At 43.2% G+C, this 26,026-nt stretch overlaps 1 long non-coding RNA gene across 1 annotated transcript; it reads right to left on the minus strand.

The window, feature by feature from the left end:
* Nucleotides 1-941: 941 nt before the first annotated feature.
* LOC143835708 (uncharacterized) lies at nt 942-15,078 on the minus strand. The gene is made up of 3 exons (XR_013230317.1): nt 15,012-15,078; nt 1,881-1,958; nt 942-1,267 (listed from the first exon to the last, which is right to left on the minus strand). It is a non-coding gene; the product is annotated as an uncharacterized LOC143835708 (long non-coding RNA).
* Between the last annotated feature and the right edge of the window lie 10,948 nt (nt 15,079-26,026).

The raw sequence follows: 26,026 nt of genomic DNA on the forward strand, positions 1-26,026 counted from the left end.
ATTTTTATAGTGCTGTCTATGGATCAAGATATGATGGTGATTTCCTGTTGTTTCATTGCAAAAAACCTTATGAATCTGGGAGGATCCATATAATATGAAACAGTGAAGTGAATATTCTTATGGAATTTTAGTGCCATAAAATACAAGAATTTTCTGTCTATTCTGAAAACTAGCTTAGGCCTAATTTTAATACCATTTTATTTTTTAAGATGATCGAGTACCTATAACACAAGCTATATATGAATAAGCACAGACATATAAGTGGCATTATATTGTCAGTGATCCAAAGTTTCTGTTAATCAGCATTGGATTTTTTTCTGATGGACTTAAAAAAAACCATCTGCAAAGCTACATTAATTGAATGTCCTGTTTTGTATTCTTTGTTCTTGCTAGTTTAGTATCTGAGCCAGCTGCCCTTCAGAACTATTATTGCTATTTCTCTTTCATTCTAATATGTACCAGCTACATGTAGTCCTAAGCTGAGTTGTAGCCTTCTAAGTCCATTTAAGTCAGTGGGCTCAAAAGGGTATATTTATTTAGGACTTTGCTATAAAGCACTTGTAGTCAAAGGGTGACCCCAGCTGCCTAGGGAACATTTTACAGATGTTACAAATTGCATCCCCCTCAGCTAATAGTCCTGTCTAATAGTTCATAAATGGTATTCACTAACATATGGTTATGTATTGTAAGAGTATGCAAAATCCTTGCTTTCATATATTAACTCCCTTGCTGCTTTGAACTGTGTCAGAGAGAAAAGCAGAATAAAAATATTGTAGTAAATAAATAAAAATGTAAAATGTGGGGTTAAAACTATGAAATGTAAATAGTCTGTGACTGTTTCTATACAAATCACAAATTATTTCTGTTTTGACTGGTTACTGTCCTTACTTTGGTTATATTTGAGTTTTAGAAGATTAAAAAATAAGGCTGATGGTACAAAATAAGGTAAAATATATTTTATTATTCAGTTAAATGTCAGAAAATTCCCTACATGCTATGCCAACAAGCTCCATTAGGTTAATATGTAATATATAATAAAAACACTGGGTTTACATAAAAATAGATAAAATTATATAATTAAAACATTGTACTAAAAGTTAAAATCTAAGGCCTAAAATATTAGTCATATACAAAACTGCTACAGTTTATTCTGTCCTTGAGTCTTCATGTGGAAGAGAAGAGAGATAAGGCTGTCTGGTACTCAAACCATCTTGCAGTTCTTCAAGAAGAGTAAAAGTCAGAATTGTCAGAATCCAGACATCGACACCTAAAGGGTTAAATTTTCTTTTAGAGTTGCATCAGTTTCTGTACAAAAATGAGAGAGGTTCTATCAACTGGATATCAGACTATAGCAAAGTTCTTTCTGTGACAATTAGTTAATGATCTTTTACTATTTTTGAAGTACGATTACAATATAAACAGATTTGTAGCATTCATTTAGGCACAAAAAAGAGGGTTTTTTCCCCCCAGAGGGTGGGTATAATGAAAACAATTAGCCTATGTCAGTTGGCTAGCTTGTTCTGGGGTAAAGCGAATGAGGTTATCTTTGCTAATGTATAACTTTACTTTTTAAAGATACCGCATCATATTTTAATGCCAACTCTTAAGTGCATTTAAAGAACATTCAGTCATGGGTTGGACCAATAATCCTTTCTATGGGTGGAAATATGTAATCCTTGAGCCCTAATTTTGCCACTGAGTATGCTCACTGCATTTCCTAAAAGGTTATTTTAGCAAGATTGTAGGTTTTGAAGTTTGAACTTCCTGGGGAGCAATCTGTTGGAAATAGCTCTCTGTGCAATGTCTCACGACTTGAGATTCAAACAGGAAATCTTTTCACCATAGAATTAGTGAGATAGAGAGGAACATAGACAACTCACCTTCTGATCTCACTGACCTGTCCATAGAGGGTAATTTTCTGTTTTCGGAGTCTTCTTCCTCTTCTCCATTCCTCAAGCCTGAAACATGATGGAGCAGAGATGCTTGAAGCATTTATCGCCATCCAGCTATTTAGACTAGACTAGAAATCTCTTTACCTTTAAATGTGTAGAATTAAGTTAACTAATAAATTGTTCCTCTATTAATTAAGTACAAACTTTGAGAATGTGCTTTTGTTTGTTTTCTGACTGTATGCACTCTGCACACTGTACTTATCAGCATATAAGGTACTCTGCTAAATTTCAATTTTACCACAAGTCTACTAGAATTTAATATCCTTCACAATCAACTGAGTGACTTCTAATGTGCATTCTGAATTCATGCAGTCTGGTGAGAGGACTATGATGTATGTAGTTGCACATTTGAATAATCTCTCAGAAACCTGCTCTCCAGATAATAATATATTCCTCCGGTTTCCTCTTGTAACCAGAAGCAAAATATAATTTCAATTATAATTTAATTTTTAAAGAAAATGATATCAAAAACAATAAAGCTATAGATTCAGGTGGGTAGCTATGTTGGTCTGAAGCCGCAGGACAACGTTTTGAGTTCATTGGCACCTTTATTTATTTACTGCTTCAATTCCTCGACTTCTGCACATTAAGCAGACTTGTACTGAATTTCAAGAAGTCAAAAATTGTGGGTTTTGATAATGCATGGAAATCTCTTAAGTGGAACATAAGAGATATAACTGAACAAGTCAAAAGCTTCAAATACTTGGTTATGTATATCCACCATACACATAGAAAACATGCAATCACTTCTGCAAAAATCAGTTCCCTGGCAATTACATGTTTTTTCTACACCAGAGGTAATCAATATTTGCCAGCAGCCCTCAGTGTTTTCAACATGAAACTAAGTGCCCAACTGCTCTATGGTATCCCAATTAGAAACAATGCTTTTGACTTGCAGGAGGGCATTTTGGGCTCAAGGAAGACACACACACATTTCAGTTGGCTTAAACAAGGCCACAGCTTTATTAATACTCCACAGGAGTGTTGGCACAGCATGGGAGAGGGAGACCGAACTCCCCCCAAACAGGCTCCATCCTATGCCAAAACCGCCAGCTGTGACAAAATGCAATATAAAGACATCGTCCAGTGGCCATACAGACATAAACAACAGTCAACAAAACAGGGTGGGTGGGAGGAAAGCTGCTCGGGCAGCAAGCCTGGCACAAGAGGCAGGGCTCTTCCACATGGCACCTTTTAAGGCGCCCTGAGCCCATGCCCAGGCGCCAACCAGGCTAGCACAATCTTCTTGTGCAGCGCTACCTTTCCTGCTGGCTTAGAACCTTCCCCCCCCCCACGTGTCTTCTTGCTGCCTGCTCCTCCGCTGCATCAATGGCAGCTGCTGATATGTCTTCACCGCTTTTTGACTTGCAGGAGGGCATTTTGGGCTCAAGGAAGACACACACACATTTCAGTTGGCTTAAACAAGGCCACAGCTTTATTAATACTTCACAGGAGTGTTGGCACAGCATGGGAGAGGGAGCCTGCCTTGCAGTCAGAAGACCACAAGAACCCGGACCCAGCAGTGCCCTGGAGTCCTTCCGGATCCCCCGCTGGGAACACATGTCTCCTTGCTGCTGGGATCCCATCCATAGGAAGAGCCAATGCACCCTGGGGCCCACCCGGTTTCCCCACCAGGAACACGGGTCCCCTTGCCACTGGATTCCCACCATAGGGAAGTGTCCACCTGGGGCGCCAAGAGGAAGCACACACTTCCCTTGGCCACCGCCCCAGGCCACTTGGCACTGTAAGCCCCGGGGTGCCAAAGAGAGGCTTCCACCTCCGTCTTGGTCCCAACCCCGGGCTACCTGGTGCTGCGAGCCCCAAGCTTTCCCAGCCGGGTCGGCCCTGCTCACAGACCTGCCACCTCGTAGGGAGGTCCCAAACCTGGGGAGTCCAATGCGCAGACCGAACTCCCCCCAAACAGGCTCCATTACATGCCAAAACTGCCAGCAGAATGAGGCCCCCTGGCCTTGTTCCTGCCAACACTCCAGGACTGCACCCAACCATGGGAGCTCCAATTGGTAACATGCATCCCGAATCCTCCTGGCACTCAGGCTGGAGCTTCACCCTGGCTCAACCCGATGTGGGCATTCTGTGGGGAATGTCTGCCCCCAAGTGTGCCTCTCATGGGAATTAGCCTCTTGTAACGTGGCATCCCATCCACACAGCCTGGACCGTAATTACCCCTAGAAGTTACCAGGGCTCAACACCCCAGCCCTTGCGAAAGCTGGCAAAATGCCATACAGCAGCTGCTGCTAAACATGGCTTGGTGCTCTGTTCCACACTGCAACCATACCCAGGCCAGTATTCTAGAACAAGCAGTCTAGGCTTCGGGAAATACAGATGCCAACCGGCACGCTTGTATATGAAGTCCTCTGTCACAATGATGTCCAGGAAAGCAGTGGCCTCCCTCCGCAGTGTCTGGGCCAGGCGATGCCTCTGGACTCCACAACTGGACCTCCTTCTTGCTCTTACAGCATGCCATCCTGTCTGCTGCTTGGTGCCATGCTCCATTCCTGGCTTTTGCCTTCCCACTGACTGCTACCTTGAAGGTAACCAAAACTGCTGTTACTAGAAAAAACTGCTGGACATCATAACACACCGATTGGCACCAACCTAAGCCTTCTGGTGCCCCTAAATTCAGCGTTGTGGTATGGGTATAGTCCCCATACCAACTGCTGGTGCACGTGGCAACAATTGCCAAGGATAAAGCCTGCGGCCATCCGTCCAACTAGGAGTGTGCCCCCAATACTGCTGCAGAAGAGGCCGTTGCCCTCCATGCCAGCAAGCAAAATGCCCACCCATTCAGGTTCCCCAGCTAGAGACCCCCAGAGCTGGTGTGCAACAGCCTACCTCAGTGTGAAACAGGAGGTTGAGCTGAATGCCCCTGTAGTTCCCCGACAGCTCTGAACTCCCACAAACTAAGACTGCTGCCTGAAGCAGCGGTTTGGACTAGATGACCCTGGAGATCTCTCCTGACTCTATGCTCCTGCAAACCAAGACCACTGCCTGAAGCAGGGGGTTGGACTGGAAGACCCTGGAGATCTCTGCCAGCTTGAGCTCCCGCACACCAAGAAGAAGAAGAAGAAGAAGAAGAAGAAGAAGAAGAAGAAGAAGAAGAAGAAGAAGAAGAAGAAGAAGAAGAAGAAGAAGAAGAAGAAGAAGAAGAAGAAGAGTTGGTTCTTATATGCTGCTTTTCCCTACCCGAAGAAGGCTCAAAGCGACTTACTGTCGCCTTCCCATTCCTCTCGCACAACAGACACCCTGTGGGGTGGGTGAGGCTGAGAGAGAGAGCGCTGATATTGCTGCCCAGTCAGAACAGTTTTATCAGCACCGTGGCGAGCCCAAGGTCACCCAACTGGTTGCATGTGGGGGAGCGCAGAATCGAACCTGGCATGCCAGATTAGAAGTCCACACTCCTAACCACTACACCAAACTGGCTCTCATTAAGATTGCTGCCTAAAGCAGGAGGTTGGATTACTCTGGAGATCCCTGCCAGTTCTGATCTCCTGCAAACCAAGACCACTGCCCTTGTATGCTCCAGGGTCCCATTAAGTACTATAATGTCCTTGCTTTCCGCAATTGCAAGGAGTTGGACTAGATGACCCTATGGGCTCCTACCAACTCTGAGCTCCTGCAAACAAAGACCACTGCCTGAGCAGGGGGTTAGACTAGATGACCCTATGGACACCTGCCAGCTTTGAGCTTCTGCAAACCAAGATCAATGCCCAAGCAGGGAGTTGGACTAGATGCCTTTTGGAATTCATATTCTTTTGCAGTTTATTTCTGTCTGAGTGGATTTCTGAGATGCTGAACATGGTCCTGGGAACTTAAAATGACATTTTGTGCTAATGGTTGCCTTTAAAAGAGAGCACTCGGATCCCTGTATGATCAGGCGAAAGCTGATCGATCACCCCCCCCCACCTCTTTCCCAGCTCATTTCCCACCTCCAGAAAATGCAAATCAGGCTGTTTTGCCTGTCTTATGAGAAGGATGGACAGGTAGCTGAAGCCCAAAAAGGCATTTTGTATAAATGGCTGCCTTTAAAACAAGGTGCTCAGAACCCTGTATGATCAGAAGGATGCTTGATCACACCTCCACCCCTTTTCCCAGCTCATTCCCCACCTCCAGAAAACAGAAAAGAGGTTGTGTTTTTCCTGCCTGATCCAAAAAGACTGTGGACACTTTAAAGAAGATTTTATTTCACCTTTGACAATGTAGGTTTGTGATCACGCTGCAACATGGACCGCATCATTTTAAAAAATTACTTGGAGCAGGAAATGGAGAGGGAAGGGTGGGTGCGAGGGTGATACAAAGCTGCAGAGACTATCGCAGGTTTTCCCCTCCATACAGTCTTATTCCTGGTTCCTCCATGGTTGCTCACTGGTGGGACGTGCAATTTAGGTTGGTAAATCCAGTTTTGTCTATTCCTGAAATCGTGAGTTAAAAATGGCCAAATCGCAACCCAACTACTGGACAGGCTCAGGATTCAGGTGATGTCATGTGGACGGGGCTCTAAAACCCACGAACATTTGAAGGCTGTCCAGGAACATATTCCTTGTGTGGAAATGGTCCTTGTATTCATTATCTGGAAGTCTACATATAATTTAATAAAACACAGACTTCTAGATATAGAACTGCAAGAACTTAGCAATAAAGCTAGAAAACGTTGCTCCCCAATGAGCTTGCAGATCTCACCAAGTTCTCAGTCCCAAGCTGCATATTTCTATCATCTAAACCTCCCACAACAGCACAGAGCTTTTATACTAGCTAGAATTAATGTTCTATCTTCTGCCATATTATGTGGGAGATTTCAACAAATACCATATCCACAGCTAGACTTTGCACTTGTGGACAATGCTGTGTAGAATCAATCTCACATGTTTTCTTTCATTGTCCAATTTATTATACAATCTGAGCTAAATTTCTTAACGCGTTGCTTTGTATAAGAGAACAGCATCACGATTAATTTAAGATTCAGTTTCCTATGACATCTCAGAACCCTGTTATAATTGAATGAGTTGCAAAAGTTTTTACAACTTGCATTGAGAGGTCATGAATATGTTCTGTCTCATTCTAAAGCATCTGCCTTAGTCTACTTTGTATTGCAGTGGGTCTTCCTGTATTTCTCCCCCTTATATTGTACTTTTGTTAATATGCCAGTAAAGGCTTTGTTGCTATTTATTTATTATTGGATTAAGACCAATTAAGTTTTATTAAAGATACTAGCAGAAAAGCCCATTGTATCCCTGAATACAACAATGCTAGGCCACCCCCCTCCCCTGCCCAAGGTAGGCCAGCCAAGACCTGGAGAGCAGCAAGGTTTGCTACCTTTTTTCTCCTCAGGGCCCATATACCTTACGATAAACAGAAAAATCAGTTGGTGCAGTTTTTTGAGTCACTATGGTGGAAAAGCTATGCACATGGCATTTCTACTTTTCCCTAGAGCTGCAAAAGCTATATTGCCTCTGCAAGACCCATTATGCACGGGGGTTTTAGCACGCGTTCGGGGTGGAATGGCGGCGACTAAAATCACCGATAACGCACGGAGTCGGCTGCAACCGGCCGCAGATTCGGTGCACGCTGCCGAAAAAGCCGCGTTAGTGGAACGCGTAAGAAAGCGCAGCTTCCCGGGCGACCAGGGCACAACTGGAGGCGGCGGCGAATTGACCGCATGCATAATCAGGGAGGTCGGAGGCGGCGCGACCGCTCAAGCGGCTGCCGGAACGAACGGCGGCGCAGGCTGGGGGGAACCCAAGGGAACACGGATGGAAAGGCGGCCGGAGAGCTCACAGTGGAGGGGGGCGAGGGGATCGCCGCGGCTAAGGACGGCAGAGAGGTCGGCCACCCACCTCCCAGCCATTCCCAAACACCCCCCCCCAACCACAAACGAGAATGGAGGCGAGGTCTCTAAGAAAATGCAAAAACTTTATAACAAAGTGAACAAACAAAGCACAAATATAACATACAATCAAAAGCTAACGTAGGGGAAACATTAGAAAGGGGAAACCTATGGGGCAGGGGAACCGGGCAAGGAAAGAAGGGGAGAGGCGAACGGGGAGTAAACCAAGGGGAAGGGGAAACATGGGCCAAACAAATCCCCCCCAAAGTCCAGCCTTGTGGAGGCAGCATCTGCGGCGGCAGCTCACGTGGGCGCTGAAGACGACGGCCCGGCATCCGCGCTGTCCGTCGAGGCATCCCCAGCAAGGGGGGAAGACAGCTGGGTTCCCTAGAGGGCCATGACGGCAAGGCGCCACCGCACGCCCAGGCCAGTGGCCCGGGATCGCGCAGCTGCCGTATGCCGCCATACACACCCTCCTGTCAATGCAGCATCCATGTGGGCGCTCCTGCCTCCGCCCACATTAGGTCCAGGAGATCCCCGTGCGGTGGAGGCGGCCCCGGGGTGTCCACCTGGATGGCACGGAGTGCAGCAAAAAAAGTCTTTCAGAGCCGGGCAAACGGGGCGTCCGGGAGTACCCGGCCACTTCTAGGTACTCCGACGCCCCCCGGAAGACGTCAAAGCAATTGACCAGCTGGCTGGTCATCAAGCGGCGTGCGTGGCCCATGGAGAGGCAGTGGAGCAGAAATAGCTCCACTACCTGACACTTCCAGCGAGCCCCGTCACGCCGCTCTCGCCAGGTGCGCAGCATGGTCACAAGTGACCAGCCGCGCCCTGTCACCGCCCTTCCTACCACGCCCCATAGCGTCCGGGCCAGACTCTGGCGAGGGGCACTGGGACCGCCCCCCACGTCCCCAAAGAAGCCAGCAGCCCCCGGATGCCTCGCTTCCTCTTGGCTCCGCATTGACGCCTCGACGCCCGCTGCTCCGGGTTTTGCCGCCGCCGCACCCCGTCCCATGCATAACCGGTTTGCTTCGCGTCTTCCCCCTCCGCGTTTTCCATGTGACCCGAACTCGCCGTTTTGGTGGCCGTGCATAATGGGCCCAAGAGAAAAAAGCAGAAACATTGTTTCTGTATTTATACTACAGAATTCTGAAGAAAGTTTGAGCATAAGTGCAAAATGAACACAGTTAATCAGAGTTTAGCTGAGAATGAGGTTGTTGTTCTCCAATACTCATTTACATATATTAATTTACTTATTGTATGCAAATTTAAAATAGGACTCAGGTTGACGTTCAAAAAAACAGTTCAGGTTAGTTAATAACTGGTCAGGCTGCCCCATCTTAATGTCATAGACTCTGTTCCAGTACCAAATGGACCAATGCTCTAATATTTATAGCATTAAACTCCCACTAAGAAAAAAGCCCTCCAAGTTTACAAAGCTGAAGTATATTGTGTGTAAAGAAAGACAGTAAAATTGCATTTTTTCCCTTATGGAAAAGTGTTCTCTTTTCTAATCTTTGCCGATATGAGAAATGTAACAAGTACATGAAAATTACAAGCTGCTATCAACATTACTGAGACTAAAACTGCCATTTTTATCCTGCATTAGACCTATTTTACTGTTGTTAGAATATATCTCAGCAATTTTAAAATTACTTGAGTCATGACAGAGAGACTCTTAAGTGTAATATTTATCGTTCAATTTCAGATTAGGATGTTCCTTAAAACTGGGAAAGATGACACATGATGGTGTTTTTGTGGTTATTGCAGAAAAGTTTCGCTGGTAAGTAATGCTTTGAGATTGGAGCCACTGATGAAGTAGAATTTAATTTTATCTGTTTTGCATTCATGGTATAATAAATAAAAAAAGATTTTAACTGCGACCAAAGAGCTGTGCCAGCTAGTAACAGAAATTCAATTTATAGTTGCATATTTTTTAACAGTAAGCTTTAGAATATATTTGATTAAATTCTGTTTTCCAGTGGACTTAATGAGAATTTTAATTCTCAAGAGATTTTCAGCAGGCCCAATTGTAAATGAGACTATCAAGTCTGAGTGAGTGCAAGAAGCTGACTCCTTTGATCATAAATAAAAATCCATAAGCATGCCTGTATATATTTTAATATTGCTGTGATACATATTGGCAGAACAATAAACAGCACAAGGATTTGCAGTCCATTCACTCTCCTTGTTTCCCAATATAGAAAAATATCTTTAGTATATATTCTCCAAAGACACCAGGCAGCATTTTTCAGGAATTTATTATTAACAGCATGAATTAGATGAATTAGGGTGTTTTTTAAAGCAAATAATAAATCCTAAGAGTCACAGCTGATGATTTACCAACTAGCTATCTAATTCTTGGCCCTATTTTCCCCAGATGATTCTATCTGAGGGATATTCTTAAAATGATATAATATATATTAGTAAATCCTTAATGATTAAGTCAACTTTTAGTCATACAGTATGAGCACAGAATTGTAACGCAAAGCCTAACATTGTTCCTCCAACACTTCATTTATGTCAGTTCCAATTTCCGTATTTGTAGTTCAATTGTGATTTTTTTTAAAATATGCAACATTATGAATTTTTTGGCATTCTACCAACTTTGCATTCAAAAACATGACTCATTTTGAAGTACCTGGACTGAATTGCACCTCTGCTGTGCTGTACTTTGGCTGTACTGGAGACCAGAGACAACGTGGCTACAAGCTCTTTGAGCAGGGAGGACCTGTGCTCCAGATTGACAAAACAGGCTAGTTCTGCTTTGTTGTCCAATTAAAGCTCACGGTCATAGTAACCAATGGACTTTTTATGGATAACTTATGCATGGGAAAATGGCAGGGTCTTGAAACAAGATCTTTGCTGGGCAGGTCAGGTAGGTAAACATTTAGGTCCTTAGAGCAACACCATGGAGGTCCCACATCTGGCCCATCCTCCAACAACTGCACAGGCTTCCAACCAAATTCCAGATCAGGCTTAAGGTTCTGGTTATCGCCTTTAAGGCCATATGTGGTCTGGGCCCAGTGTACCTCTCTACCTACACCCCTCAAGAAGCTTTGCACTCCATTACCTCATACTACCTGGCAATCCCTGGCCCCAGGGAAGCTCAACCAGGGCCAGAGCTTTCTCCATCCTGGCCCCCACCTGGTGGAATGAGGTCCCAGAGGAGATCTGGACCCTGATGGAACTTGAACAGTTCTGGAGGGCCTGCAAAAGGGAGCTCTTCCGCCAGGCATTTGGTTGAGGTTGACCTGAACCAACCACTTCCCACTGGCCCAGGGCCTACCTCCTATAATAACCACTGCCGATCCGTCCAACCCACAAGGTTATCAGTATGCGTTGACATAATGTTCTCCCCATTGTTTACTGTTCCACTATGCTACCTACTGTTACTATTGTATTATCACTGTTATAAATACTGAATTATCTGTATCACTCTTGTTTTATGTAAACTGCCAGGAACCTTTGGGGAGGGTGGTATATTAATTAATTAATTAACAGTGATCAACCAAACTTTCAATTGTCACCGAAATTATTGAGGTTATTATTATTGTTGATGTTGATGATGTAGCTACCAAACTTATATTGTATTAGTCACACAGTTTCATGTTTTCTGTAAACTGCCCTGAGCTGCAAGGTAGGGCAATATATAAATGGAAGATAGATAAATAAATAAACAAATAAATAAAAATAAATAAATAAATAAATGAAGAGGTGTACTGCTTTGTGGATTACTGTAACTATTTTGCCCAGTACTTTGTAGTTAAAATATCTTTTATTTCTTCCAACTTGTATTCTACATTAGATGTGATAGGAGCAACTGGTGACAGGTTAGAATAATAGAATCATAGAGTTGGAAGATACCCCCATGGTCATCTAGTCCAACCCCCTGCAGAATGCAGGAAATACAGGGCCAGATTTACATGAAAAGAGGCCCTAGGTTATTCCACTTGTGGCCCTTTCACTTCCCATTTTTAAGTTTGTAAACTACATGAGAGATAATAAAATACATCATTACTGTGATATATATCAATATGTTAAATGAAACATGTTGTGATTGGTACTAACCTTTATAAAAATGTGGAATATAGGCCCCTCTTGATATTGAGGCCCTAGGCTGAAGCTTAGTTAGCCTATAGGAAAATCCGGCCCTGAGGAAATGCCGGAACACTTCAATAAGTCCATACTATATGTTATTGTATGTGTTTTCCTATTATGTAATTTTTGCATAATTTAATATGTTAAAAATTATACTTTGTTTCAGTTTTATACCAGTTTTTTACTTAGAATCATAGAATAATAGAGTTGGAAGGTACCTCCTGGTCATCTAGTCCAACCCCCTGCACTATGCAGGACACTCACAACCCTATTGCTCATCCGCTGTAACCTGCCACCCATTAATTTTATCCCATTGGTTCTGGTCTGTCCCTTTGGGGCAAGAGAGAACAACTTTGCTCCATCCTCTACATGGCAGCCTTTTACAGACTTAAAGATGGTTATCAGATCCTCTCTCAGTCATCTCTTCTCTAGGCTAAACAGACCAAGCTTCCCTAACCTTTGCTCATAGTCTCCAAACCGCTCACCATCTTTATTGCCCTCCTCTGGACACGCTCCAGTTTGACTATATCCCTCTTCAACTGGGGTGCCCAAAACTGAGCACAGTACTCCAAGTGAAGCCACACCAGAGCAAAGCGGTATCATCATCTCCTGTGATCTGGACACAATACAACCCAAAATTCCATTTGCTTTTTTAGCCACTGAGTCACACTGTTGACTCATGTTCAATGTATGGTCTACTAAGACTCCTAGATCCTTTTTGCACATACTACCTAATTTTAATTTTCACGTATTAATCCTGTTATACCATTAATTGGAAGTCCTATCCTAGTGATTGAGTTAATTTACACTATATAATCCGTCCTGAGTCTCACTGAGAAAGGAGGGCTCTGTGTGCATTTGTATGTGATTGTGTGTTAAGTGCTGTTAAGTCACATTTAGGGTGACCTCATATGGGTTTCAAGGCAAGTGATTAATCAGAAGTGGTTGCCATTTCCTTTCTCTGTAAAATCTTCATCTACCATCCAAGTACTGACTTTGCTTACCTCCTTAGATCTGATGAGACTCGGCTCTGCTATACCATTCCACACCTCCAAGGTGAGCCATAAATACAGTAAATAAATACTAATAAGTTAAAGTTTTGAGAAAACTGCCTCAGGCAGGCCCAGCTACATGGGCTTGCACATTGCAGAGATAGGGATCAACAACCCCATGACAAAATTTCCCAATTCCTAGCCATCTCTTATAACTCGAGGCCTGAGTGAGAGCTGTGTAACTACAACAACAACAACAACAACAAAACACTGTATAATTTTGTTCCAATAGTACAAAAGGATCCATTTTCATATGTCCTTCAGTCAGAAATTTAGGAAGCCAGTTCCAAATGGGAGGGTTTCTTAAAGGTGCATTTTTGGTTCCTGCAAGAGATTAAAAATAACTTTCTCAAGCAATAAATTGGGTGAGACAGTAAGAGAACTAAAATCAGTGAATTCAGGGTAATGAAATATTAATGCTACAATGTTAAGCTGGAGGGAAATCATAAAAATTCATTTTGCAGAGCACTGTAGATCAGATTAACTAACATCTTCAGCTAGGTAGCTACATTTTAATGGACAGTATTTTCTCCTACTATCCTGCTTATGTGTATGTTTCTCATTAGGGTCAAGAACAAGCCTATTTTCTGCCCAATCAAATAACCACTTTAGGAAATAAAGAAATCAGGAGTACATAGCTATAGTTTAATGAAGCTGTATGGTGAACATATACTTTTTCTACTAACATAGGTATTGCCAGTGCTTTTTTATGTGTAAAAAAGTGCTGGGACTAATATGTAAGACTACATTGAATTCTACCAGTTTCCCCCTCAGGACTTGGGAGACCCCCCACCCTGGTGCTGGTTCTTGGTACTGGTAAGTACCACCACAAAAATACCAAAATAATAAGAAATTGATCACTATCAAATCCAGTCAAGCTGCTGGTAAAATTAATGAGGGCTTGACAGGGTGCAGTATACCCCCATCAAGTATGGCCCCCAGGGCATGAACCCTGGATGCCATACCCTAAATTTGCCATTGCATAGCTGACTTGGATGAATGCCCTTCATTCTTAAATTTTGCAGGGTAAACCTGATGTTTCTTTCCACACATCCCTGCAAACTTGACTGGAACTATTTAATATAAATATCCATCTCAGATTGACACTATGAAGCAGATGAAAAAGAAAGCCTATCCAAATTAACTTGATGGAACCTCCCCAAATCCTGTTTGCCTCCAATCCTATCCTGACAACTCTCAGGGTGTGAAGGAGGAAAATGATTTGGGCAGGGAGGCTAGATGTGGAAGTAGAGCTTCTTTTAAAAATATACACTCCTCAACCTGATGTGATGCTAGATATAAATATTGCCTGGGCATTATTTCTCCCTGCATGGATACAACATATGCAAGAGCTGCACACTCTTCTAATAACTATGGGGGGGGAGTTGTAGGACATGGACTGGCACGTATTTCAAAGTGATTGTGCGGTACCTGCCTATCCCTTCTCTCAATGCACAGGTTTTGCAGACACTATCAAATACTTGGCCTCCTTAAATTCCCTTATCTGGGTGAATAGTTTAATCTGAGACAGCAAGAAAATAGTGGGAGGTAGGGAGAATTATGACAATTTCACCGTCTCTCTTAGAGTTCTCATTTAGCTTGTTCTTAGCTGCATAGCCCCTTGTTTTTCCCTGTCTTACCCAGTCAGTGGAATGTATGTTGGTAAATGCTGTTTGTCCTTGTTTTATAATGGCACATAAGAGGCTTATGGTAGTTCAAAATTGACAAACTGTTTTATTTCACTTTGAGTGGAAATGGCCAGGTAGGAAGTCATAAGGTAAACAGGCAACAGGAAAAAGGTAATTTTGCATAAAATAAACACCAAACACTTTGTTACAAACAAGTAACTATTGTTCAGACAGATCTTTACAATTGAGATTTTCTTGACAGTTTCTGCTCATACAAAGAAGCAGAAACTTCTATGTTACACTGATAATAAAGTTGGTGAAGACAGAGACATTCACACAAGTTCCAGTTTCCTTCTTAATTTACTAGCTAGGGATTGCCCCTGTTTTCTAGGAGCTATTTCCCTCAGAGTAGTTAGGGTTGGGCTAAGCTTCTCACTTCGCTAAATCATGATCCTTCTTGATCCTCTCCCAGTCTGCTTTGCTCTCTCACTGTTAACTGTCAACCTTCAACTGCCACTCTCAGCTGAAGGATTCTATTTGAATTTCCTGTCATTCAGGGTTCTCAGACCAGGTTACAGCATTAAGCATTTACTGTTTGCCACAGGAACCAACAGAACCAAGAGGAGCCTTATAGAACATGAATGCATGTTAGGAAAGAAGTTTGTATTGCTTCTGAGTGAATTCATACATATCTACAAGAAAAAGAGCAGTTGCTCAAAGTATGGCAAAAAGCAGCTTTATAGATGCATTTCCAGAGCAAAGAGTTTTCTAAAACGGTGTGCAATAAATAAACCAAACATCTGAAGGACACACAGTGTGCTCGCTTGCTCCCACTCCAGAGTGCTTGGCACTTTCAGAAAATGCTAGCTCAGTGTTTGCCTTTGAATAATGAAACAAAAACCTGATGGTCAGCAAAGTGAAGTCATTAAGAATAAATCAGCTCTGTTTTCATCCAGAAACCGCTTAATGTTACACTTTGCAGTACACCATTGCAGCAGTTCTCTGCTCTCATATTGATTTTTTTTTCTCCACAGCAGTGAACATACAGAATCAGCAGGCTTTCTCTCTGCACTCAGCCACATTAAGGAGGGGGGGACGGACCATCTCCAAGCGTCTGGTATGTGTACGTGCAGCTATGACACCTGGTCCTGACCAGTGCATAAACATGCACAAGCAAGAAAAGAGCTTGCTGATTCAGCATGTTCATAGTGGAGAAGATAAAATCAGCAGGGAGCAATGACCTGCATCCTTTCTGCCATGCACAGTTGTATAGAATCCCAGTAGAAATAAAAGTCCAGAGTTTTGCCAAGCATAGTCTAAAGTAGAGAAGTCTGAATTACTTTGAAATTAAACACAACCTTCTCATCATTTTAAAATTAGCTGAAGTAGGAGAAAAGCATCTGTTTTCTAGCAAAATGCTACTTTAGCTTTTTAGATGGATGTATACCATGGCTTTTGTAGAAAATTCCTATGTAAATTTTGAACTGCTTAATTTACATTCAGTCTAATTTTGTTTGCCATGATTGAAGACTGATGGTGGTAATTCCATTTTCACTGGAGATTTCTGATAGACACAATTCATTGTTGTTTCAAATGTCTGAAGAGCCTTTATTTTCACACCTCTCAACCAGTATGTTGTTTAATAGCCAATGGCAATTCCACCATTACTCCTTTAATTAGACACTCCAAAAAGTGAGGAATGGCATTAATTAATGTTAAAGTCCCACTATTAATAACTCATCAACTAGCTGTATGTTGACACAGTAAAATCCCAGTTAGTCGAAGTGCCTTTCATGGCCAATTATTCCTTTGAACTCCCAAATTACAAAATAAGTTTGCAGCAAATTATAATGTAATTTCATTTACAAACAGGCTATGGTAATGTAGATTAGGGATAGGCACAAATTGAACCACAAAGCAAAATTCCAAGTCATCTAAACCAAAAAAGTTGAGCAATTGTTTTTCATATAGAGCCGGAATCAGGGGTTTAAACCCGTTTTCTTCTCTTCACAAACTGCCATGGACCACCACGAACTGCATCAAAATTTCTGAAAGTTTCTAGCAGTTCTTCATGACCATTGCTTCACAAATCATAAACTGACCAAATTTCATGACAAATTGTAGTTTGACAGTCAGTTCATACCTATTCCTAGTTCTTTCTATTCAAGGTATGAAACTCAATCCCAATATCCTTTATTCATCTGATCCTAGACCAACTCTTATCAATAATGGCTTCTCTCTCTGCCCTTGCTTCCATCTTCAAAATCAGACCACAGTCCTGGACACTGAGTGAAATTTTATTCTTACATAACCTTCTTAGCAGTCCATTCTTCTTTTATCTCATAGAATCATAAAATCATAGAGTTAGAAGGGGCCATATAGGCCATCTAGTCCAACCCCCTGCTCAACGCAGGATCAGCCCGAAGCATCCAAAAGCATCCAAGAAAAGTATGTATCCAACCTTTGCTTGAAGACTGCCAGTGAGGGGAGCTCACCACCTCCTTAGGCAGCCTATTCCACTGCTGAACTACTCTGACTGTGAAAAACTTTTTCCTGATATCTAGCCTATATCGTTGTACTTGAAGTTTAAACCCATTACTGTGTGTCCTCTCCTCTGCAGCCAACAGAAACAGCATCCTGCCCTCCTCCAAGTGACAACCTTTCAAATACTTAAAGAGGGCTATCATGTCCCCTCTCAACCTCCTTTTCTCCAGGCTGAACATTCCCAAGTCCCTCAACCTATCTTCATAGGGCTTGGTCCCTTGGCCCCAGATCATCTTCGTCGCTCTCCTCTGTACCCTTTGTGTCCTTTCCTCTGTGTCCTTTCCTCTGCAGCCAATGGGAACAGCATCCTGCCCTCCTCCAAATGACAACCTTTCAGATACTTAAAGAGGGCTATCATGCCTCCTCTCAACCTCCTTTTCTCCAGGCTGAATATTCCCAAGTCCCTCAACCTATCTTGGTCCCTTGGCCCCAGATCATCCTCGTCGCTCTCCTCTGTACCCTTTCAATTTTATCTACATCCTTCTTGAAGTGAGGCCTCCAGAACTGCACACAGTACTCCAGGTGTGGTCTGACCAGTGCCGTATACAACGGGACTATGACATCTTGTGATTTTGATGTGATGCCTCTGTTGATATAGCCCAAAATGGCATTCACCTTTTTTACCGCTGCATCTCACTGCCTGCTCATGTTTAGTTTACAATCCACAAGTACCCCAAGGTCTCGTTCACACACAGTGTTACCTAGAAGCATATCCCCCATCCAGTAGGTATGCTTTTCATTTTTCTGACCCAGATGCAGAACTTTACACTTATCTTTATTAAATTGCATCTTGTTCTCATTTTCCCATTTTCCCATTGTGTTTAGATCTTGTTGAACTCTGTCTCTATCTTCTGGAGTATTTGCCAGTCCTCCCAATTTGGTGTCATCTGCAAACTTGATGAGTAGTCCTTCCACCCCCCCCCCCCCAATCTAGATCATTAATAAATATATTAAAAAGTACCGGACCGAGCACCGAGCCCTGAGTTACCTCGCTACTCCCCTCCCTCCAGTCTGATGAAACACAATTGACAACAACTCTTTGAGAGCCGTTTTCTAACCAATTCCCTATCCACCTAACTATCTGAAAATCCAGATTGCAGTCCTTCAATTTATCCATCAGAACATCATGGGGAACCTTATCAAGAGCTTTATTAAAATCCAAGTAAACAACATCAACTGGAAACCAGGTTGGTCTGACAGAACCTGTTGGAGACAAATCCATGCTGACTTCCTTGGATCACCAAATTGTCCTCCAGATGTTTGCAGATCACTCCCTTTAGTATCTGCTCCATTATCTTACCCACAACAGAGGTCAGACTCACTGGTCTGTAGTTTCCGAGTCATCCTTCCTCCCTTTTTTGAAGATCGGAATAACGTTTGCTCTCTTCCAGTCCTCCGGGACATCTCCAGTCCTTAAAGAGGTCCCGAAGATGACGGGTTGTGCAAGTTCTCTGGAAAGCTCTTCGAGCACTCTCGGGTGCATTTAATCCGGCCCAGGGGATTTGAACTCATCCAGTGCAGCTAAATGCCTCTCAGCAACCTCTCGGTTCATGTCAACCTGCCACCCAGACACTATATTTTGGTCACTGCCATCTCTAGATGTGCCTAAACCCTTTGACCTGAGGGAAAAAACAGATGTAAAATAGGCGCTGAGCCTTTCTGCTTTCTCTGCATCCTCCGTTAGAGTTTGTCCATCCACACCCAACAGTGGGCCTATTGCCTCCTTTACGTTTGCTCCTCACATAACTGAAAAATCTTTTCTTGTTACAGTGGGCTTCCCTGGCCAATCTTAGCTCGCTCTCAGCTTTGGCCTTTCTGATGATTGATCTACAGTGCCTAGTAACCTGCAGGTACTCTTCTTTAGAGCTCTGTCCTTCCCTCCATTTCCTGAACATTTTGCTTTTCTTTCTTAGTTCCTCTTGAAGTTCTCTGTTCATCCAAATAGACTTCTTAGAGCTCCTGCAGTGTTTTCGTCTTTCTGGGATAGTCATTGATTGAGCATGCAATAGCTCTTGTTTGAGTCATCTTCACATGCTCCCTTCCCTTCCAGCATTCTTGTCCATGGTATGACACTCATCATGTCTCTGAGTTTATTAAAGTTTGCCCTACGAAAATCCAACATCCGCCTCTGGCTACAAGCTTCCTTGCCTCCCCATCTCAAAAGGCATTCTATGAGGATATGGTTGCTTCCCCCTAGGGTCCCCACCTCCTTCACCTCATCCACCAAATCTTGCCTGTTAGTCACTACTAAGTCCAGAATGGCTGAACCTCTTGTAGGTTCATCTACCATTTGATAAATGAAATTGTCAGCCAGGCAGGTCAGAAAGTTGCATGACTGAGGACACTTTGCAGAGTTTGTTTCCCAGCACACATCTGGGAAATTGAAGTCACCCATGATGACAAGGTCCTGACGCTTGGATATTTTCTCAAGCTGCTCACAAAGTGCAGCATCCACATCCTCTCGTTGGTCAGGCAGTCAGTAGCAGATACCAACCACCACACTGTTTGTTTTCCCCTCACTTATTTTCACCCAGATGCTTTCCACTGTAGATATACTCTCCCTTCACTAGAATTTCCTGACAGGTAAAGCCCTTTCCTCACATACAGTGCCACTCCTCCAACTCTTCGATCTATTCTGTTTTTTCTGACCAGTTCATATCCATCCACTATTACATTCCAGTCATGAGAATCATTCCACCAAGTTTCTGTGATGCCTACTAGATCATATCTTTCCATCAGCATGAGAAGTTCCAGCTCTTCCTTCTTTTTGTCCATACTTCGCGCGTTAGTATAAAGGCATCTGAATCCTTTGACTTTTGGTTCCCTATGAGCTGGCCTTCCTGGTTGGGCTGCCCCCGATCGGTCTCCTTCCTTACACTCCCTATCTTGAACATCTCCTTCCCCTTGTGGCTTCAGTTTAAAGCTCTCTTGATGAATCTCCCCAGGTTCCTGCCAAACACATTCTTCCCCAACTTCGATAAGTGCAGTCCATCAGGTGCTAGTAGGCCTTCCTCAAGAAAGCCTATCCCATGGTCCCAGAAACCAAATCTCTCCTGCCGGCACCAACTACACAGCCACTGATTCACCTCCATTATCTGCCTCTCCTGACGCATTCCTCTTCCCTTGACAGGCAAGATTGAAGAGAATACCACTTGGGCCTCCATTTGATTGAGCTTCCTCCCTAGATCTTGATAGTCTGTTTTAATAGGAGCGATGGTATTCACAGACATGTCATTCGTACCCACATGGACCATCACAAATGGGTAGTGATCTGTGGATTTGAGGAGTTTGGGCAGCCATTCTGAAACATCTTTAATTTTTGCCCCTGGCAAGCAACACACCTCTCGGGTTAGGGGGTTGGGCCCAGCCACATGACAATCCATTCCTCTTAGTAGGGAATCTCCAATTACCAGTACTCTCCTTTTTTTTCCTTCTCAATACCATTTCCTTCTATCCCCATGGCCTCTTCACTTTGTCTTAGACTTTGTTTTGGGACCTCTTCCCTCCTTTGCACCTCCTTTGCAAGGGCCTGAAATCTATTTTGGAGCTCCAAAGACCCCAAGAACCATCTTGCTCTACACCATTGAGTCTTTTCCCTAACTGTCTGCAGAGGTTCCGTAATGAGTTCAATCCCCTTATCCTCTTCAAGACTGGTTGTATCCTCTTAATTCCGAGTTGCATAGCTCCGGTCTATGAACTCCTCCCCTTTCTTACTTTAGGTCAGAGTAATAATTCTGTCTTCTAATCCCCTAATCCTTTCCTCCAAAAGTCTTACCAGCTTACACTTGGGGCAGATGTAGTCCATCTTGTCTTCAGGGAGGAAGGCGATCATGTCACACTCACTGAAGATGATAGGATGAGTGTCCTGGAGGTCCATTGTAACTTGTAGGCAGTGCAACTACTAGGGAAATATAATCTACTGATTCTAATTGCTAGGCCAAGAACCCCAGGCTAAGAGTCACAGGCCAAGAGCCCTTTGTCTCTCACCCTCCTCTGGCGAGGAGCAGCCCTTTTTAATCCTCCCAGCAATCACCTCACTCAGCACCACAATAGCCTCACCTGGTCAGCAGCAGCAGCAGCACTCCCCAGCAGCTTTCTCTACATGCTCTCAGTTGTCTGAGCTCTGCCTCTGGCAAGGAGCAGCCCTTTTTAATCCTCCCAGCAATCACCTCACTCAGCACCACGATAGCCTCAACTGGTCAGCAGCAGCAGCAGCACTAGCACTCCCCAGCAGCTTTCTTTATGTGCTGTCAGTTGTCTGAGCTCTGCCTCTGGCGAGGAGCAGCCCTTTTTAATCCTCCCAGCAATCACCCAGCAATCACCTCACTCAGCACTACTCACCCCACTCAGCACCATCTCCTTGCCTCCTCTTTACTTACCCCTCTTTCTCCTCCTTTCACTTCAGTCTCTTCATCTACACTCTTTTCTAGGCATCTTTCATTTAGTCATAGTCTTTTGGGCCATCTTCTCACAGGTTTCCATTCTTGCCATATCTGTAATGTCTGTTTAGTGCTCTGCCTCTGATCTCTCATTCCTGCTAATGCAGTATACCCTCACTTCTTCCAATGCTGAGTGTGAGGTTTTGCCAGCCAATTTTTAAAATACTATGTGCACTAATGTTCTTTACTGATATCTTTCAGGAATTTGAATGTTTGTGACCATTCTAGAATATCAGCCAATGACTAGAGAACATTACAAGCAGTGACCACTGTTTAACCTATCTTTACACCACTCTGCGGTATAAATAAAGCAGTAAGGGGTGTGGGGGTGGGTGCTGTCCAGGATGGGGGGGCGATGATTGGCCTCTTAGGCCAGGACTGACCAGTTGGGAGGTGCAAAGCACCTCCCAACCCCCCCCCCCCAATGTGGGCCACCTTCGACCCACGCCTGCCATTACAGCGCTGCCCGCCAACATGCCAGGTAGGTCCCGAGGCCCCCGTGTTGGCCAGAAGGCAGGGGGGAGGCTACAGCCCAACCAAAGGGCCAGCCCCACCACATTGTGGACGCAGTGGGACTGCCCCTTTGGCCGGGGAAAGGCCCTGGCGTCCAGTGGGAGGTGGGCACGGGGGGGGGGGCTCGGCCCGACCCAAGGCTAGCTCCCGCTATATTTAACATACAGCGGGCTTGTATTCTAGATATATATGGTATGTTAGTGTTTTATATATGTTAGTATTATATTATATATATTAGTATATTATTTGAATAATAATATGACAGTTATAAGGCAGGACCTCCCTATCCCACCATTAATCACCATTATATTGTGGCCAAGAGTTAAGTGTGATATTCCATATTTCAGGACAAAAGGTAAATTTAGCCAAGTAAATCCCAGATTACTCAAACAAAGCAAAGTCATATTTCTCTGACCCTGCCCCACAAATAGAAGAAGAAGAGTTGGTTCTTATATGCCGCTTTTCTCTACCCGAAGGAGGCTCAGAGCGGCTTACAGTCGCCTTCCCTTTCCTCTCCCCACAACAGACACCCTGTGAGGTAGGTGAGGCTGAGAGAGCCCTGATATCACTGCCCGGTCAGAACAGTTTTATCAGTGCCGTGGCGAGCCCAAGGTCACCCAGCTGGCTGCATGTGGGGGAGTGCAGAATCGAACCCGGCATGCCAGATTAGAAGTCCGCACTCCTAACCACTACACCAAACTTGCTCTCCATATGCTCCCCCAATATTTCATTCTCAACTAAAATTTAGGTATGAAAAAGGATTGTTCAAAGTATTTCAGCATGGATCTTCTAAGAATATGGCTGGAAACAGACCTATAAAAAGATATACTATTGTGTGTGAGCTTTTTTTTTTTTAATTAGGCTTGGCTTCTAGCACATTGGCAAACTGAACAGTGATACCATATCCTTGCCCATGTCTATTTATTCTCTTGTTGTTGCCACCTTCACTTTCAGAAGAAAAACAGATTGCCCCACAACTGTCTGTCTGAGATTTGCCTTCACCTCAGATGTCTAGACAAAGAAAGCTTTGTTTCCCAGATGAAAAGAAAGGAGAAGTTGGCAGCAAAAATGGTGACCAGAGAGGGGATAATGTACAGCAGCTTGACTGCATTTGATAGTAATCAATCTCTTCTTCACATTTAGGTACTTTATGATCAACAAGCTGGCTTACAGTTAAACACATGCATTGGCACTTATGACCAAAACTTCAGGACTAGCCATTAGGATGTTTTCTCATGTTATGTTTGTTGACAGTTTCATGTTACCCGATAACATTCTGACACACTACATATGTTAATGCCAATGCTCATGCCAAACCATTGCTAGTAAATTAATAGAAGTATGTTATAAAGTTTTGATGCTCAGAGTAGGCTCTAGTTACTGTCAGAAAATGTATAGATTGGGTCAAGCTTCTTTTAAAAAGCTTTTTCACCACTTAAGCAAGAAGGGGATTCTATAATACCTCTTACAATTTTCAGCCAGAATTTCACAAAAAAATGTGCATCATAAAATATCATGCAAGCTTTCAAGTTATTTCTTTATCAACCTGGAAGTTCAATACAATTAAATGGGAAAGAGAAAATTAGGTTGACCCAGGACATGGTGACAAAGACTCACATTTGCCATTGCAGTTTTAAAATGGAATATAAGATGTGCTGCAAGCTTGTTTGGACTTGATAGTCCTGGGTGGAGCAACCCTTCTGTGCCTGAGACCCTAAAGAGCTGCTTCATGTGTTCAGTTTGCACCAATGACTGCTGTGCATTTTAAGACTACAACTGCAGTTTTAGTTCTTTGGTCCATGCTCTTGGCAACTTATTATCTTCACCACCTCTATCGTACTAAAGATCAAGCCTGGCAAGGATCTCGAATGTTTAAATTTTGCACATTGGTTTGTATTATTTTCGATGGTCCTAATAAAGGTAAAGATATCCCCTGTGCAAGCACCGGGTCATGTCTGACTCTTGGGGTGACGCCCTCTAGCATTTTCATGGCAGACTCAATATGGGGTGGTTTGCCAGTGCCTTCCCCAGTCGTTACCGTTTACCCCCCAGCAAGCTGGGTACTCATTTTACCGACCTTGGAAGGATGGAAGGCTGAGTCAACCCTGAGCCGGCTGCTGGGATTGAACTCCCAGCCTCATGGGCAGAGCTTCAGACTGCATGTCTGCTGCCTTACCGCTCTGTGCCACAAGAGGATGGTCCTTTGCGCCACATTAGGATGGTCCTAATAAAAGGTATATATGGCATGACTTTGGACAATTTTCTGTGGAGAGCTGCAGCTGCTTGCCATTTTTATCCTTTTGTGTCTACTGTCTCATGTTTTTATTTGGGAAAGAATAGAGATGGGACGTGAGATCATTCATTGGAAGAGGAACCGAGCAGCTAGAAATCAAGGCTAGTAATTTCTCCAAGCAACTCTACAAAGCATGCACAGTACACTTGTAAGCAATAAAATGCAGAAGTCATTAGACTAGATTTAGCATAAGTTAGTCTTGATGGAGAAAAATGCTCATTGAATGAATCAGTTTGTAGCCTGCATGAAATTATTTCATTCATTGCTACAGTTCATTTATAGTGTGTGAATCTGTCTTCCAAAGTCATCCAGCTATACATTTTGGGAACTGGGACTGGCGACATCATGAAATGTTTAGAATTATGCCAGTCTGGGAAAATTTAATACATTAAAAAGTATTTTCATAAATGATTTCAGGCTTAATACGTGAATATTTTTAATAGTTAAAACATGGAAATTTTACATACCCCCATTTTCAATTTCATATCAGCAAGTACTGTCAAAACATAGTTTTGTAAAGCCTATGTTAAAGAACATACCTTGGGGGCTGATAATCTCATTTATAATCATGTCAGGACAACAGCAACCTTTTACTGGAATTCTGTTTATGCTTCAAAAATGTCCTCTTTAATAATTTCCTTCTCCCCCCTCTCTCTACTCCTATTAAACAGTACTTTGACAATATTTCCTATATAGTCCATGAGAAAAACAAAACAAAACAGAATAATTGGTCATTCTGACCCTGATTAATGATGCTACTAATCTCAGAACTTAGTAATTCTTTTCTTAAGAGTTTAAAGGTGGAGGAGGTATTAGGATTATAATTGAATTCATACTCCTGTTTTTAATGATTAATGCCAAACTAGATGCATTACATGGTCCACATGTAATTATACATTTGTCCAACCACTCACATATAAAGCAAAAAAAGCCAAACCATTCTCACTTCTTCATCTTCCTTCACTGTGCTCTGATAATTTCAGTATTTTCTTCCATGAAGTGAAGTCACATGGTATCTTGAAGCAAAGCTTAACTTCACCCCTCCCCATAGTGGCAACTGACAGAATGTGCACATGGACAGTTCCCTGCAAACACTCTGCAGATTACCCTTTGAACAAGGGGGAAAAAAACACAGCAGTTTTTTCCCCTCCTCTGGATTAAAGAGGAAAGCCCTAGGAATGGCTCAAATTGTGGTTGGACTGAACACGTTTCAGGACATTCCTCTTGAATGTAGAGGCTTCATGCTTTTCAGGTGGGGGGGGGAGTTTCCATGTGGAAAGAGCCATTTAAAAAAAAACAGGATTTGTAGAGATGTTGTCTAATTAAAAATAAGACTTTTTATTTATATAGTGCTTTGTTTACATTTTCTCAGCACTACTTTTGCCTGAGAGTACACAGGAAAGTTACAGATGAAGTGACATCTGAACTGGGGACTTCTTGATACATTCCTTAACCATTGCACTCCAACATTGGGCTGATCCTGCTTTGAGCAGGGGGTTGGACTAGATGGCCTGTATGGCCCCTTCCAACTCTATGACTCTATGAACTGTTAGTGCTGCTGAAAGTTTTGTTTGTTTCTAGAAGGTGCAATAGTTGTTTTTGCATATTATGAATTTTATTACACTGGTTATTTTAATAAGTTTTGCAAGTTACATGTAAAAT

Source organism: Paroedura picta, chromosome 4, assembly GCF_049243985.1.
Source record: "Paroedura picta isolate Pp20150507F chromosome 4, Ppicta_v3.0, whole genome shotgun sequence".
NCBI classification, from domain to species: domain Eukaryota; kingdom Metazoa; phylum Chordata; class Lepidosauria; order Squamata; family Gekkonidae; genus Paroedura; species Paroedura picta.